This window comes from Dufourea novaeangliae, unplaced genomic scaffold, assembly GCF_001272555.1.
Source record: "Dufourea novaeangliae isolate 0120121106 unplaced genomic scaffold, ASM127255v1 scaffold49, whole genome shotgun sequence".
Lineage (NCBI taxonomy): Eukaryota > Metazoa > Arthropoda > Insecta > Hymenoptera > Halictidae > Dufourea > Dufourea novaeangliae.
Genome location: NW_015373928.1, coordinates 471,872 through 487,850, shown reverse-complemented (window position 1 = coordinate 487,850; position 15,979 = coordinate 471,872).

Sequence of the window (15,979 nt, the reverse complement as noted above, 5' to 3'; positions counted from 1 at the left end):
TGTCTAATTAAATAATACTTTCCCCTCATATTTTTTTATACCTTCAAAAACAAGTGGGCTAGTGAAGGTGCTCGCGTTAGATGGAACATCCTATATACAGGGCGAACCACGAATCGTGATCAGTAGAGATTACTCTGTTATTAGCAATCTGTTCGAAAATGTTTTTATCAGGTATAGCATGGTTTCAAGAGAGCTTTAACGTGATTATAGCAAATTATTTGTGAACTATTTCTTTTTAATAATTTTTCAAGGTCCCCTTCCATTTTTTGCAAATACATTTATAAAAATAAAATAATAAAGAAAAGTACAAAATAAATTCGTCTTAAAATCCTCTAACAGATAGGCGTAAAAAAATAATAGGTATATTTGCAAACAATTGAAGGTGACCTTGAAGCATCATGAAAAAAAAAGAGTTGACAAAAAATTTGCTGTGATCACGTTAAAGCTCTCTTGAATCCATGCTATACCTGATAAAAACATTTTCGATTGGACTGCTAATAACAGAGTAATCTCTAGTGATCACGATTCGTGGTTCACCCTGTATATATATACATAACATAAATTTCCCAAAGTTCACCCCGAACAGAATATACTCGTACAGTCGTTCAATTTGTCTCCGTCACGCCCTGTCCATAGCGGAATCACTGTCGGATCGCAGTCGTCAAAGAAAGTCCTCCGTCCGCGGGTCGTAGGAAGATTTTTCGCGCGTGCGGAAACGCCCGGTGTACAACCACTACGTGTCCGTGTGTGTCGGAAATGCTCGCACTGCAGATACATGATTGCTCCGCGCGCGGCCGCACCCGATGTAGGTCGTGAACGTAATCATTCCGCGACGTGCCGGAAAGGTTAACATTCGGCTGGCACGTCCCAGATCCAAAGACATTTTCACGCGGTGCATGCGGTTGCGACGTCGCCGGGCGTCGATGGGCGGCAGCAGCGGTAAAGGAGCCATGGGGGGAGGTAGGTGGATGGATATAGGGTGGCAAGGGTGGCGGGTTTGGGGTGTTAGAGGCACGCGAAAGTAGACATTTTTATGCATGTATTCACACGGCTCCCAGATGCATACTGCACACGGCTCGGAATACGTGTGCACACGCGTGTACCCGTGGCACTGTCTGGTACGATATACATACGCTGTAAATGTAAGTGCTGCATCGCGGACGTACACGTACGTACGTACCCAGCTTGCACAGGTCCCGATACTCCCGATAAATATTTGCACATGGGGCTACGGGGAAATTTCCTGATAACGCAGCCCCCCGCCATTGCCCCTGCTCGACTCACCCCCGTTTCCGGAACGAGCTCGAAACTCGTTCCGCAACGCCTGTCGTTCACGTCTCTTCCCGCCCTGTCACGTGGAGGGAAAGAAGGAAAAAAAACCCAGGAAATTTGTAATGTCCCGAAGACACTTTCATCGGCAAGCCCTTGGAATAACAACAATTGATTTCGGTTGGCTATTGGGAGGCGTGTGTGGACCCATAGACACGACTTATCTGCGTGTATCCGGTACTCGGTACACAGCGAATGCATGTTTTCCGGCGCTAGAGGGGTAAATGGAGGATCGTCTGAACGTATTCTGATGGGATTCTGGTGAATTCTTAGCCTAAAGAATTCTACCGCTGACTCTTCCTTGTGTTAAATGAATAGTGTAGTAGTACTATTTTATGTCACTTTATTTTACCATTGAACTAGTTGTATTCATAGAGGGAAGATTTTTTAGTTTTCTCTTTGAAAAGTACCAGTTCCCTTTCGAAAGCTAAAAGTTTCTCGCCCACACGGGTGTTACGCGTAAAATGTCCGGTCTCCGCAGAAGAAGCTGACGCTCTCTCTCTCTTCCGTCTCTTCTTACCCAGGTTCTTTCTCCGATTCTTGTCTCGGTTACACGTCCGTCGCGCGGTAACGCGATAACAGCAAGAGTTACTCGCTGGGAGCTTCGAGGTGTGCCATGTAAATAATTCAGTCCGTAACTCACCGAAAAGTTCGGGCAGGAGAGGTCTGCCATCTCCTGTCGCCGAACAAAAAAAAAAGGGAAAAAAAGAGAAGGGAAGCCGCGACCTGGCACTGCCTGACGCTTCGTGCATCTTTCATTTCGTTAGAAAGAGAAATTGAATGTCGCGCGGAAGCGCGAGATCCAGCTGAGGATCGCCCGGCGACAAAGGGAAACTCGTCAAACTCACGGTGAGACTTGGAATGTGTAAGGGAAGGCCTAGTGACGTTGGTACAGACTCTTTAAACCTCTTAACGCTAGGATCCCTTCAACCAGACTTCATTAAAATTTTTCAATTTCTGTATGGAATTATAGTTTCGTACGCGTAGAGTTTCCATCTTCGGACCTTCCTTTGTAATAGCTCTCACGGAATAATTTTAAGTGGCGAGAGTCAATGAATGATTTCAAAAGTTGAGAACAATTTTCGATAGATTTGTTATTAAAAGATTGAGTATTCACACCATAGTCAAAGGTTCCGTAAAATTTCAATTTTGAATGTAATGAAATACTTGGTAAAGCGAAGAAATCTTTATGTAATCTCAATTTTTTGTGAACTGGTTCATAAAAATCGCTACTTTACATGTTTCAAGGTGATAAGTTTATCATACTTCTGCAGTATAATAACCACTAATACAGTGTCACCCAGTGTTGAACGCGTGTATGGGGGTTAGGGGGTTAAACGCTTAACGGTCCCTTTACAAGCGTAGATCTGCAAGTTGATTAATGAAGGCGAGGGTGGAGAATGAAGCCCCACGACGAGTCCGAAAGTAGGTCTGGACGACGGAAAGTATGAAACAGCGGCCCTGCGAGACTACCGTGGTAAAAGCCCCGAGCACCGGTAACAGTCGCGCGCGCGGACAGAGAGAAGAAGAAGAAAAAAAAGAAGCGAAGAGAACAAAAGCGCGAAAGCCGGGGAAGGCAGGGCCGAGAGGGAGTGATAGGAAAAAAAGGCGATGCAAAAGAATGGAAAAAGAAGAAGATCGGAAAGAAAGTGGTGTACGGAACGTGTTAGCTCTCACGAAGTTTCCGAGGGGGACTGTTTATTCAGCAAATAGAAAATATTATTCGCTGACATACTAATGTTTATACGTGTCAGCGCAAATGGAGGCGTTAACGAACTGGATCAGTAATTCAAGGGCATGCAAATATCCAAAACTAAAAGTTCACGAACATACGGAAGTTCAATTCCGAAATGGATCACGAAATATAAATAAGAACGCCTAAGAAAAGTTTCATATGAGCTCTGGGTATTACCTCTCCCAAAAGACTATACTGAGCCTCACTGAAAACTCAGCGTTACACCTGAAGACTTTTCCTTAGCGTCGAGGAGCCTTCCGACACTCATCGATAATTTCGTGTATTTCAGATTTCTATCAATTTCGTAGTGCCTTGTAACATTTCCTGGATATTCGCTAAGTGTCCTAATACTTACGAGCAGGATCGTAGCTACTACTGCAACGAAATTGAAGGAACTCTGTCTGTACTCGCTGCGATAAAACAAGACACCCCGAAACCACCCCGTAACGAACTTTACGACGCAGCGATACAAATCTTTCGTAGCCCGGCATGCAAACCACGCGGATTCCCAAATGTCAGCGCAGACGTGTATCCAACCCACATGAACAAATCTGAAAGCTAAACCGCCGTGCCGTCCTCCCCGTGCGATGCCCGTCTAACCTCGTGATCGTTCGGGGGGTACGCGTCGGCGTCGCTTAACTTGGACGGTTCGTGCGCGTTTGTTACTGAGAAATTAATTGGCCAGAAAGTTATATTGCCTGTTGCGGTATGGGGCGGGCCACGTATACACATACGTAGATCCAGTATACGGGGGCACACGTACGGTGTTACTGGCCCGTGGTGATCCCGCAGGGTGGGATGGTAAACGGCACTTTAGTATACCCGAAGGAATCAGCTGATCGATCCCACCCGTTCGACCCAGGCTATCCTTCTTTCGTTCGGCATGGCTCGTTCCGACAAGGGTTCCACGGCTCACCGTGTTGGAAAAACGTTGCTTCGGACGTGGCTGTTCCTTCGGTTGGAACTCCACGGTATTAAGTGAAACAGCAAGAAGTGGATGTTTAAGTGGATATTCGAAAAAAATGCTGCTCTCCGGCAAATGGAAAGCTATCATCAGTCCCTTCGCCGTGGAAAGAGTAAATTGTTGCCGCCGGGCTGATGGACCGGGGCTGGCCAACCGGGGGCTAATTTGTAACTACTGCTCGGGGCTAATTAATATTTGCCAGTCACGTTTTAACGTTCGAGTGGTGGCGATTCACCGGGAGTGCTGGTTTATAAATGACGAAACGGGATCCGGGAAAAGGGAATGAAAGATTTCCCGTGGACGCGGAACGACTTCTTTGCTACTAATTAATTGAACGTAGCCGTGGATAACAAAGTGGAACCGTTTTTCCGGCTGTCCTCGTGGTTTTGACACCTCATGAAGAATGTGACTTTTCCATCTAACCCCCTCCCCTGTAACACCAAGCTATTGTACCACTTCTGACGCGTCGCGGTTTCTTTTTAGCCGAGCGTGAAAAATCACTCGGAATTATCTGCGAGGAGTCAGGGGGGGGGAGGACAGTTGGGGTGGACGTCATCTTTTCGTCCGCACCATTTATTACGATTCACTTTCAGGAGACGTAAACGTTCTTCGTTTCGCGGAGTAACAAGGTTTGTTGGTTTTTTGCAAAATTAAAGTGGCAGGTTGACAGTGACTCCCGTTTGGTATTTCCAGCACGTTCGTAAATAATTGCTGCTCTTTTTCGCGGTTACCGTACCTCCCCGAGGATTGTAGTGAACACGCGCAAAAGCATCCTCCGCATTATGCTGCTGTAACAAGAAATTAACAAAAAAAAAAAAAAAAACTCAGTAGCTTTTATTTCGTATACGTTGCCGTTCTTCTTGTTTTATTTTTTTTTTTTTTGTACCGACCTATATCCGTCGAGAACATGCCTTTCATCAGTCGCTGTATGGTTCCAGCGATGCCAACGAGCGTCGCGATTTTATAGCGCATTTTCCTCCTCGACGATGGTATCGCGCTATACGATGTTCCTAGCCGCGTTCGTAAACCAACTGCAAGTATCTCTGAATACCGGGGTATTAAGGACACCGGTGAGAACTAGGTTCATGATCCCGTGCCTGGGTCCTTCCCCATTCTTCAAATTCGAAATTACTTTCCGTGTACAGTTCTAATTTACTACTAGCTCGTGACGAGGCGAAAATCGAAAATGTGTGATTACCATTCAAAGAAACGGACTTCGAGGAAACCTGTCGAAACTCCCAATACAGCGATCGATACATATTTTATTCTTCTCATACATCCTATATATCGGAGTCTATACCAATATTTCTGATAATTAAAACTCGGGCTAATGAAACTCTACGATAGCGCATAGGAAGAACGGTTAGCTATGCGTAGAGGAAATGTGGGTCATGGAGAGAGAGAGTTCGATCCTCGAGCGTATGATTCACGTGTACAGATCCATACGGGTATTACCGGGAAAGTCCACGACCTATTTTACACTGCCAGTAAAACCGGAACATTCACGCCCCTATAAAGAATTAATTTTTTTTCCAATTCCATTCTCAAAAGACCATCCATCATGGGAACACGCTCGCGTTATCTGCACGCTTCCAGAGTCCTATGGGATGCTTTTCTACGTCAGGCTCCGACGGAGGGGTTAATAGCTAATGTAGTCCCACTAATTTATCGTTTGATCCTCCTCCGCGCGTCCAAGCAATTCTCATTCGTTTCCAGCGGAATTCAAATCAGGGGTTTTCGGGTACCGAATGCGTGTCACGTTCTCTCTCCGCCCTTCCGCCGTTACGGGCCCGCTTCGCGACGATCAATCCGCGGCGCGAAGTTTTAAAGAGCGCATCCAAACCGGGGGCTAAATAACGGCGAAAATATCGGCGTCGAGTTGTGCTCTCGCTCGATCGACGGGGTCACGATTATTAATGTTTCGCTCGTTCGCCGTGTTATTAGGCGGTGCGTTTCGAAAAAAAACATTCGAGCGTGTAACGCGGCCAGACGCAGTCGGACGGACGCAGCTGGTCAACCAGCGAGGGAAAGAAAAATGGGGTGTATGAAATAAAATGATTCGAAACGGAGGGCAATGGCTATCGGATATCCGTTGCCGGTGTAATTTTCCGTCTCGATAAAGTAAACAACCTATAAAATACGAAACTGGGACGGTATCGGGGCTATTAAAATATCAACGGATAAATCGTAGCTATTGAGGGCTTTGGAACGCGTTGGGGGAAAATTAAAAAACATGATTAAAAGCAACACACGGCACGGTATAGAACCGATAATGGCAAACTCGGGCGAAATTGGAAACGAAATTTCTCTGGTTCGTACCGCGTTTGTTCCTCTGATTCTAGAATATTATATTTTTCGAGTGGTGATGCGAAAATATGGCGTTTGATTAGTCGAGTACCCTGGAAATAAGAAGGAAATATGACGACGAATAGGGATCGTGTGGGCTGTGGATAATGAATTATGATACAGTAAATCGACGATGAAGTATTTACTCTTGCGACAAATTATATGTATAGTTGGTGTGATGATAATCCCTAACAAGTGATTTCAATATCATAAATTAACAACAATGAAATTAAAAAGAGTAACATTTTTTGTGTCATATTTCCTTCTTAGACCTCGTGAATCTTCAGAGAACGTCAAGCACGATATGTATGACTAGATAAACCCGTAGCTTGGCTTTCTCGGTCTTCTGATTTAGAACCCTTAGTTTCTCGCTCCTCGGAATACATAAATTTCTACCTGTTTGCGATACAGAAATCGATAGCGTTCGTGGTTTGCGGCAAAAAAAGAAGGCACAATGGGTGCGGAATTATTCACGCGGACATCGAGTCTTTTGCAGTAACCGAAACCGTCGGACAAATCAGTCCTCGGTTTACGCTTCTCCTCTGCCATTAAATCTGTCGAATATTTCATAGAGAAAAGAGCATTGAATATCATAGCTCACTGGATATTGTAATTTCGAATGACCAAGCACACAACTCTTGATAATAAATGTACCGGCGCGGAATATAAAATGAGTACGTTATTGGTCTGACGCTGGATATTCATTTGTTAAGAAATTAATTTACAACTTGAATAATATTTGCTTGAAGTATTACAATTCATCTGTCAGTATAGACATGAAAGAATATCGATGATATAGTATCAGGTTTCAGTTTTAAAATCAGGAAAAGTCAGTAATAAGAATGTAAGTGAAGATAGACTGTCATTGGTCAGACACACTCAACTGCAGTACGACAGAAACTATGATACACTATTCTCAAATGAAGAAGTTTCCCTTGTATTGAAACGTTGTCTACCACCGTGAAAAAGGCCGTACGTGGCTAGACACTCTTTATTTTATTTTTTAATTCATAAATCGTCGAAAATATACACAGTTAATAGAAGCTGTTGGCCTTGTTCTAAAATATACTGCGATATAAATTTTGCAATAGTATTTCACTAATCCAGCTCCCTTCACAATGCACCTGTTATTTGGATGACGTGGAAGTCAATATTAAAAGACCGTCAATAACCAATAGAACCCTATTCAGTCGGTCTAGATTCGGTAACTTGATATTCCCTTTGTTCTTATCACGACAGGTAAGGACTAACAGGATCAAACCAGGTTCTATATTAAACCAGCACGTAATCTGTATTTCACGTAATCAAGGTACGTAAACAGTATTATAATTCACTCCATATTTCCCTCTACTGATTCAATTATATTATCGTTCCTCTTCATCAATGATAAGGTGTCTCCAAACCATTCGTCCCTTCATTTCCGCTCAATCCCGTAACTCTATCGCCCTTCAAATAATCGAACTGTCGCGCCAAAAAGGGTCCAGCAGGGTGGGGGTAACCGAGCAAACGAACCGTGCCGTGTCGTTACTATACCCGTCGCACATAATTACGAGTGGCACGAAGAGGCTCGGTTGGAACAGAGGGAGAGGATATCGCGCGTGTGCGCTTGTGTTATCGAGCAATCGCGCGTATTCACGAGCACGGGACAGCCACGGGGAACGGGCCAGCGTGTCGTCGCTCCGCGGCGGTCCTCTCGACTCAATGTGACAGCAGAGCTCGCCGAAGCGTGAAAATACTCGCGGTGCTCCGAGCGGTATTTGCGCGTACACGAGTTATTCAGGCGGAGATAGTGATAGAGGGAGAGAGAGGGAGACAGTGCGCGCGTACCGGGAAAAATCCTGCCGCCTGATGTAGCGAGTTATTGTGCTTTGCCGGGCCAATCTCGGTCAACTTCACCCGGTGACTGAGTGATTCCGGTCCCGGTGTGCACGGTTTATCGACGTTCGCTTCCGCTCTCGCCATGGGGGAAAACCAATTCACCCAGCAACGACGGGCCTGACCACCGAATCTCGTACCTCCCTGCCTCTTTCATAGCTTTTTACGACATTAGCGACGCCTCGTACTGCGTGACTGGGGGAAGCACACGCGGTTATATCGCGAAGTGGATCTGGTCATCTAACTGCTTCTTGAGGTTGACGACTGGAACAACGAATCACACCTCGGCCAGGACGCTCTCCGTTAATTAGGCGTTAAAACGGTGTGCTTTACGGTAGTTGGTTATTTGTATTAATCCTGTCGTTATTCGGAACAATCCAATCGATAACTCGAAATTTATTTAACTAAATCAGTCGAAGATCATAGAATATTCTTGGTAGATTTGAAAAGTACGAAAATAAAAATTTCGCAAGTCGCGTACTTTCGCGTAATTCCGTAAATTCAAACGTAATGTCATAGTTCACATATTTCGGCGGTGGACAAGGGGGGAGGGTGGGACTTTTGAAATGTCGTCAACCGATAATCGTAGAGAGTTTTAGTGCCACCGTGGGTAATACTTTATTATTTATGTCGGCCACTAAATCATAAGGACTTCCCGTTGGCAGAACTGTCCTAACTCTCTAAACGCTTTTCCCCGTCGAGTATCGCGTCTCTGCTCCCTACAACCATTCGTCTCCGTCCCGACTTGTCCGCAACTTGCGAGGTCCCTCGTTCCGCCGTTCCTAATGCTTAATCCCCCGCAGAAATTGCTGGGTAGTTTCGTTTCATGCTGACTGAAGAATTGAACTTTGAAAGTACACGTAACGCGCGCGCATATATAGAACATAAAGCGCTTGGTTACACCAGAAAAGATTTATAACAACGCTTTATAAGTTTTTATAAACCCGAATGAAACTGTTAACTCAGATTTATATATGTATGCGAAGAATCCATTCTCCGGTATATTAAATTACATCCGAGATTTAATTTCAAATTTCACGTCAGATGCATGTTAAGTAGTTTCGTCTGTTCTACATACACAAGGAGAGTTCCACTCCCGAAAATAGAGAGGCCACAAAGGGAAACAAAATGTTTTCATCCCGGTGGTATTTCACGGATGGTTTCCGTCGACCTTGACGTCACACTCCACCGCCCGTATATCATTATCCTTGTCTCATTTAAGCCAAATTAGTGACGAGCGAATTCACGCGAATCGTTCCGTATTCTCGCCACGTTAAATTTCACGTAATCGCGTTTATTTTCATCGTTCTTGGGCGCGCGATTCACGGGCACGCCGAACGGGCGCCCGATAAACGGCCTTATCTGTCGGTGGCGTCGTCGTTCGATTAATCTCGGCCGATTAGTCGCTAAAATATCAAGTCACCTTTCTTATCGAGCCGTCGTGGATGATCGGGCCATTGGGTCCCCGGTTACGGAACCGGGTGCCATCGAAACCTATCGTTTAAAATCAATATCGTACAACGGCTGTTTATCGTCGCGGCATTGGAACGGCCAATAAATTCGTGGATTGCCGGGTAGGAGGAGGTTCATTCGAGTTCGCAAAGATATTCCGTGGGGCGACGTCGAAACAGCGTTTATTCAACCGTAATCCAGGCACCAAGTTTCGTTTATATAGGACGGTGTACCACTATTGCCCCCTTAATACACGATTCGCTATCCGAAAAACAACCAGCTGTGTTTAACGGCGACGGCGGTGTCGTATTTCTACGAGGAAGCACGTTGCAAGGGAAACAGAGAAAACACTTTAAGTTAGTATTTTGTATCGATTTAATAGGGAATACATAGATCTCGAAATCATTGCATGAAATATTCAATATTAAATATTGTATGCATTTACGATACACGCAAATATATAAAATTCAATGGAATGAGAGAATTAATACGAATTAGCGATACTTTTATTTTACTCTGTTTTTTACGAGTCAGTTCTTTGTTTCGAATTATTCCATTTTTCCTTACATATCACGTGTATCTAATACATACGATGAATCTTTAACCAGTCACTCGAGTGCCATCTTCGCTCACTAAAATAGACGCAACTTCATCCCACGGATACAATAATATCTGGGCTACATTACAATCTCGCGCGCGAAGGAAACCGAATTCGTTCCGTTTCCGAAAACATTTCACATAATCTCGAGGCTATCTCGCGCACCCGACGAATATATTCCATGCATAGATTAAAGCGTCGCGCTCTGCTCCGCGGTACGAGCACACACACACGCGAATGCACGCGTCCCCACGCATATATATCAGTCGATTCTCGATCCTAATCTGGCATCGACAAGCGCGGAACGAAGACGGTAATTCCGCGGACTGTTTGTTTTCCGCGCGGCACCGGGGGCTGCGCGTACGACGTCTTAACTGCAACTGCCGTCCCGTAAACCTTGGCTTATCTGGAATTTACAGTAAACCGGGTCTCGTTTCTTCGGAGTCGGCCGTGGAACTTCAGCCGGTACAACCATTAAAGCCTGGGCGCTCTTCGGTAATACTTGCTTTCCACGGGATGCGCCGTCGCGAGTATCCAGATACTCTTCCGCTCGCGAAGAGGAGGAGTCGTGTACGCTGTCGCTCCTAGGAAATACGGGACGTTTCGATATCTCACTTACAGGCGCGGCTCCGATTTTCCATCGGTGTCGCGGACCGTCGCGCCGCCCACGGAAATGCTTCGAACCCAGCCTGGAAAATAGGTTACGCTAGTCAAACAGAGAATTGCTGATCACCGACGATCTTTAACTACCAGGTTCACCCACCTCCTCCCCCGAGCGAGAATAAAAGAGGGGACCCGCCGACGACGCGAGTTATGGAGATAACGCTCGGTCGCGACAGTGTACACCGGTCGAATATGATTTTTTTGACTCGTTTCACTTTTCTGTGACGCTTGCTTTCGGTCGAAATCTAACCTTTATCGCGTTGATTGCCACTGCGGGAATGACCGTACCTAGTCAGACACACTTTATTCTGTTTTCCAAATCATAAATCGTCGACAATACAGGGACTTACAAATTTGTTCAGGGAAGACAGTGGCATTTATTTGACCAAATCACTTACCAAATTGCGAATTTTATTTCGAAGGTGGGTGAATTTATCAAAAAAGAATGAAAAAACTGATGATATTGTTGTTTCGAAAGTTTGCGAATGTATGCGTTTAATTAGATACAGGCAATTAATATTAATTCTATCAAAAATTTGTTGTAACGGTATTGAAATAAGTCAGCCTCTTTTCAATGTACATGCCACCCATATTCAGATGATGTGTGGGAGTCAAAGTGTTACACCATCGAAGACTGACCGTAATTCTTCCCGCATCTAAAATTCCTTTTCAAAGTGTAGCCAAATTCTTCCTCCTTTCCTACGAATTGAAGTCTCCTCCACACACGTTTCAAAAGTTTCCAAATTCTCGAAAACTTGTCAGAAGGGACATAGAGCCACTGTAAAACAAGTATTATTAATTCATAAATTGATTGGATTCGACCTTTCGTTCAACTGAACGGAAGCTCCGAATGAGAGCAGACCCAACCCAGACCGTTAATACCTCCAGAAGACCCCTTATAGCCCGAGCATTGTTCCCGTGTCTTCGAAGAATGAATATCCAGTCGTTCGACGTACTCCAGACTCGGGTATATCCGTTCCTACACCGGTCAGGTGCACGTTAATTGCATCCGTGTAATTGACGCGCGAGGAACACCGCCTGTGGATCTTTCCTCGATTCTGATTAGCGCCTCGTTAATACGCTGATCAGCTTGCGCTCGGTTCGTTAATGAAGGCCGACAGGCGGCTCGACGATCGGATACCGATCCGGAAACGATTACGAAACGAAAATTCTGCCGGGACACCGCGAATAAACGAGAGCACCACTCACGGTAATTGGACGCGATTTGCATGCCGACAGATTTCGAAAGCATCCGGGCGCGGACGTCTGGCTCGCGGGGAACCGAGACAGCCGATCTTAAAGGGCGCTAGCAAGCTTTTCCGTCATCGAAACTCCGCGGCATAGGTCTGAGTGAGCACAATTTACATGCTCGTCTTTAAACAAACACAAAGTGGAATGCGATTTTCATAACGCAGCCGAGATGGCACTCGTTGGTCGTACAAGATTTCATCCACGCGACGAGTATTTCGCTCGCTCAAATGGATATCCATTACCTGCAGGGAACCAGAAAGGAATTCTCCTGTTTTTGCATTGCATATAGATCTCCACCTTTATCTTGCCTCGCAGTTTAATACCGCCCTCTCGAGACGGTTTGGTCTTTTGACGGTGGAAACGCGATGGAAACGGAGCCGGGTTCGCTAATTATGTTAACATTAGAAGGAGTAGCTTTGACGATTCAACTCTTTGCCTATTGAGTATTGAATTGCATTGTGAGGCCAGATAGCGAGATAATTGAGCGATATTTGAACGATGGTCCACGGACTTTGTGTTTCAATTAGGGGGATTCATAGTTTTTCTTTTCTGTCAGGTTGCGCTAGTTTCGATCTGTGGAATCGAGGTTCTTCGACTCTGTCTCTATTAGTCCAAGGCGGAAATAGTATAATATTATGATTGTTTAATGCAATGGGCCTCCTTCGCGATGCACGAAAGCTTAGTTCCGCGAAATTGTAGGCAGTAGATTCCAACAATCGACCGTGACTGCTTGTGACAATGTCTGCCAAAGTTCAGGGAAATACGTGCTGTATATATGTTGTCCTAACTCTGTAGACTTTGAGACAGATATACATATATGCATCAAGTGAAACGGCAGTCCGAATGTTCCCTGGAACGACTGTAGACATGTTATCCCGGCATTGTCGAACAATTAAAAGCATTTCCTGGAATATCTTTCATTTCGAAATTAATATCACGGATAGTTTATATTTAATGTCACGAATCTATGTTAATTAAACATTGTTCTCCATTTCTCATTACACGTATCGAACTTAATCGACCCTTCGTTTAAAATGCTCTAACTATATTGGAAAGTTAAACTGACGAATAATGTCGAATAAAAGGCGGGCACGTTGAACGCAAATTGTTCACCAAAATTAATAACAGAACGGATGGTACCCTTTACAGTAGAAGCACGGCCGAATGTAATAACGCGATAGAGATTGTTGGCGAACCGTACCAAGAAATTAATTGTTGACCAATCCCGTAATCACCGACTCTGTATTTACGTTCGCCAGGGGTGATCTATGCTTTAATCACAAACGCTATTAGTTCATTGTGATCCAGCAGCGTGCAGTGGTATATACCATTGTGGAGCGTGCACGTTATATTTGATCAGGTGCTGGGCACCGGGCACTATCCATTCGGTCCTTGCATCGGAAAAAAGGTCAGCGAACTCCTTAATTGCGGATGGAAAATAGGAGGGGTCGAACCACCTTAGGGGCTGTCCTCGGCTGGCCGAGAAATTGTGTCGGAGGACCTCGCCCCCGAATAAGTCGATTTTCTCGGAGAAAAGTACCAGGTCCCTCCCCCTTCTACCACCCTCGTTTCAATTCAAGAGAGCACGTTTCCAGTAGCTCCATGTCCGGACTTTATTATTGATAAGTGAAGAGAGCCGTCGTCGTGCCAAGTGCTACAAGCCCCACCGATGCAAATTGCGATGTAAGTCTCGAGGACGAAACGCAATATGGATTAAATGAATTCGACGAAGAAAGCCTAACGAAAGTAATTTGAATTTCAAAACGTTTTAAAGTCTTGGCAGAGCACAGGGGGCGACGGTTATTTCGCCACTTTACACCTGGACTTCGTCGACGAAAAGATCGAATTCCGTGCATACGTATTTTTCAATTAGCTTGGGTCGTTACTGGAAATTATAAAATTCTCATTTGCCTATCTGTATCTACTCTCGAGAGACCAGAAAATAGTAGTGATTCAACATTTATCTGAAACAATTAATTGGGTGTTCGGGAGTTCTTACTTATTCGATAAAACCCACGTTTCAGTCTGGTGTAATAAGAATTTACATTGCCTTGATCCAGTATACCAACAATACCAAATGTAATTCATCAACTTCGATCGTAATCTTTTAATCCCCCATTTTCTGTAAACAACACGCGATAATTCAAACACAACGATCCGCTACTCACGATAATTCAAGAGTACGTGCAATAAGGAAAAAAAAAACGCTCCACCCAATTCACCGAATCGACAGAAAGATCAAGGTTCGTCCCCTCTCCGTCGCGACCTTTCCTCGCCGCGAGGAATCGGGAACGATCGCGATATCATCTCTCGCGCGTGCAAACGATACATCAGCGATGCTCGGGGAAGTCGGGGTATCGGCGAGAATCCGGCGATGAAAAACGATTTCCACGGTCAAGACGTCTCGAATTTCCCGCGATGGTACATGTATTCCCGTGGATTTTGGGAATCGCGTTCGTATCGTCGTAAGTCTATCGAGAGGTGCGGATGTAACGATAAGACCGTCTATAAATCCGCGACGTGCCGCGGGTGGGGAACGGCCGAGGGAGACAAGCGCGCGGACGATAGGTGGGGGGTGTGGGTGGTGAATCCGGGAGGAGGAACGCGGAGAAAGGGGTGGATGACGCACGGTAGGCGGGAGAGGAGTGGGTGTAGGGGAAACGGGTGGCCAGGAGGATAGAAAAAGGAGGGAGAAACGGAGAACTGGGGCACAGTGCTATCGATGCATTCGGGCGAAACCGTGCGCACCCTTCCTCTCTTCCACTTCCTCTTCATCGTCCTCGTTCACCATTCCATTCCCTCTTTCGAAGAGGGCTGAAAACTATCACCCCTCGCCTCCCTGTGGCTCTCGGTTTCAGCGTCGAACGAACCGTTTTTGGAACTACAAGCCCCCGCCGAGTCCGAGGCCCTCGCGATGGCACAGCAATAATCCAGCATGCTACCCCACGGGTAGACCCCCTTATTATACATACGTGCACCTGACCTAAGCTTACGTTTGCATATCAGAGAGAGGGCAGCGAAGCCCACCGTTGTCGTCGTCGTCGTCGACGGTTCAGCGACTTTTTTGTTTGTCCCGGAACGAGTGTCCGACCGCTCTCTCCAGCTCCCGGAGCATAATCGATTCCGCCGGCGACCCGGAGAATACGTTCCACGGGGACGACCGTGGTAAGATCCTTTGCATCGTTCGGGAAATTCGATGCTTTTTCAACGAGGCTCCCGTCCCACTCACGCGAGTTCACCCCATTCCACCCATCCACCGGGCTCTAGCAGCCACCCTTTCCTGTGTCTTTGAGCTGGGAATGTTTAAATTAAAATTGTTTGATCGCTGCTTCGCCTCGAACGCCGGGAACCGTAACACGCCTAACGATCCCCGTTCGTGAGGCTCGTTCGCGCGTCTTATTGTTGGCGTTCGTCAGTTTTTAATTGTGGGACACGCATGATATATGGCACTAGTCTTTCGGTGAAATTATCCTGGATTTTTAGAGATGTACATTTCGGTTATTGTCGTCTTTATGATTATGTGGAAGTTCAATTTATAGTTTGATTCGGGACACTTTTTGTTAAGGCAGATTTATGTACTCCTGCTTGTAATTATTCCGTCTCTCGGAATTTTTTTAGCGTTTCGGTGAGAGTTTCTGTGTTGGAAATGACACTACTTCGACTGGAAAATTTTGAATGCATCTACCCAATTAATTTGACTTTGTCCCATGTGATGTTCCATAAAAGAAATCACATATTTGACAGTATACTGGTGCCTCATGCTAGT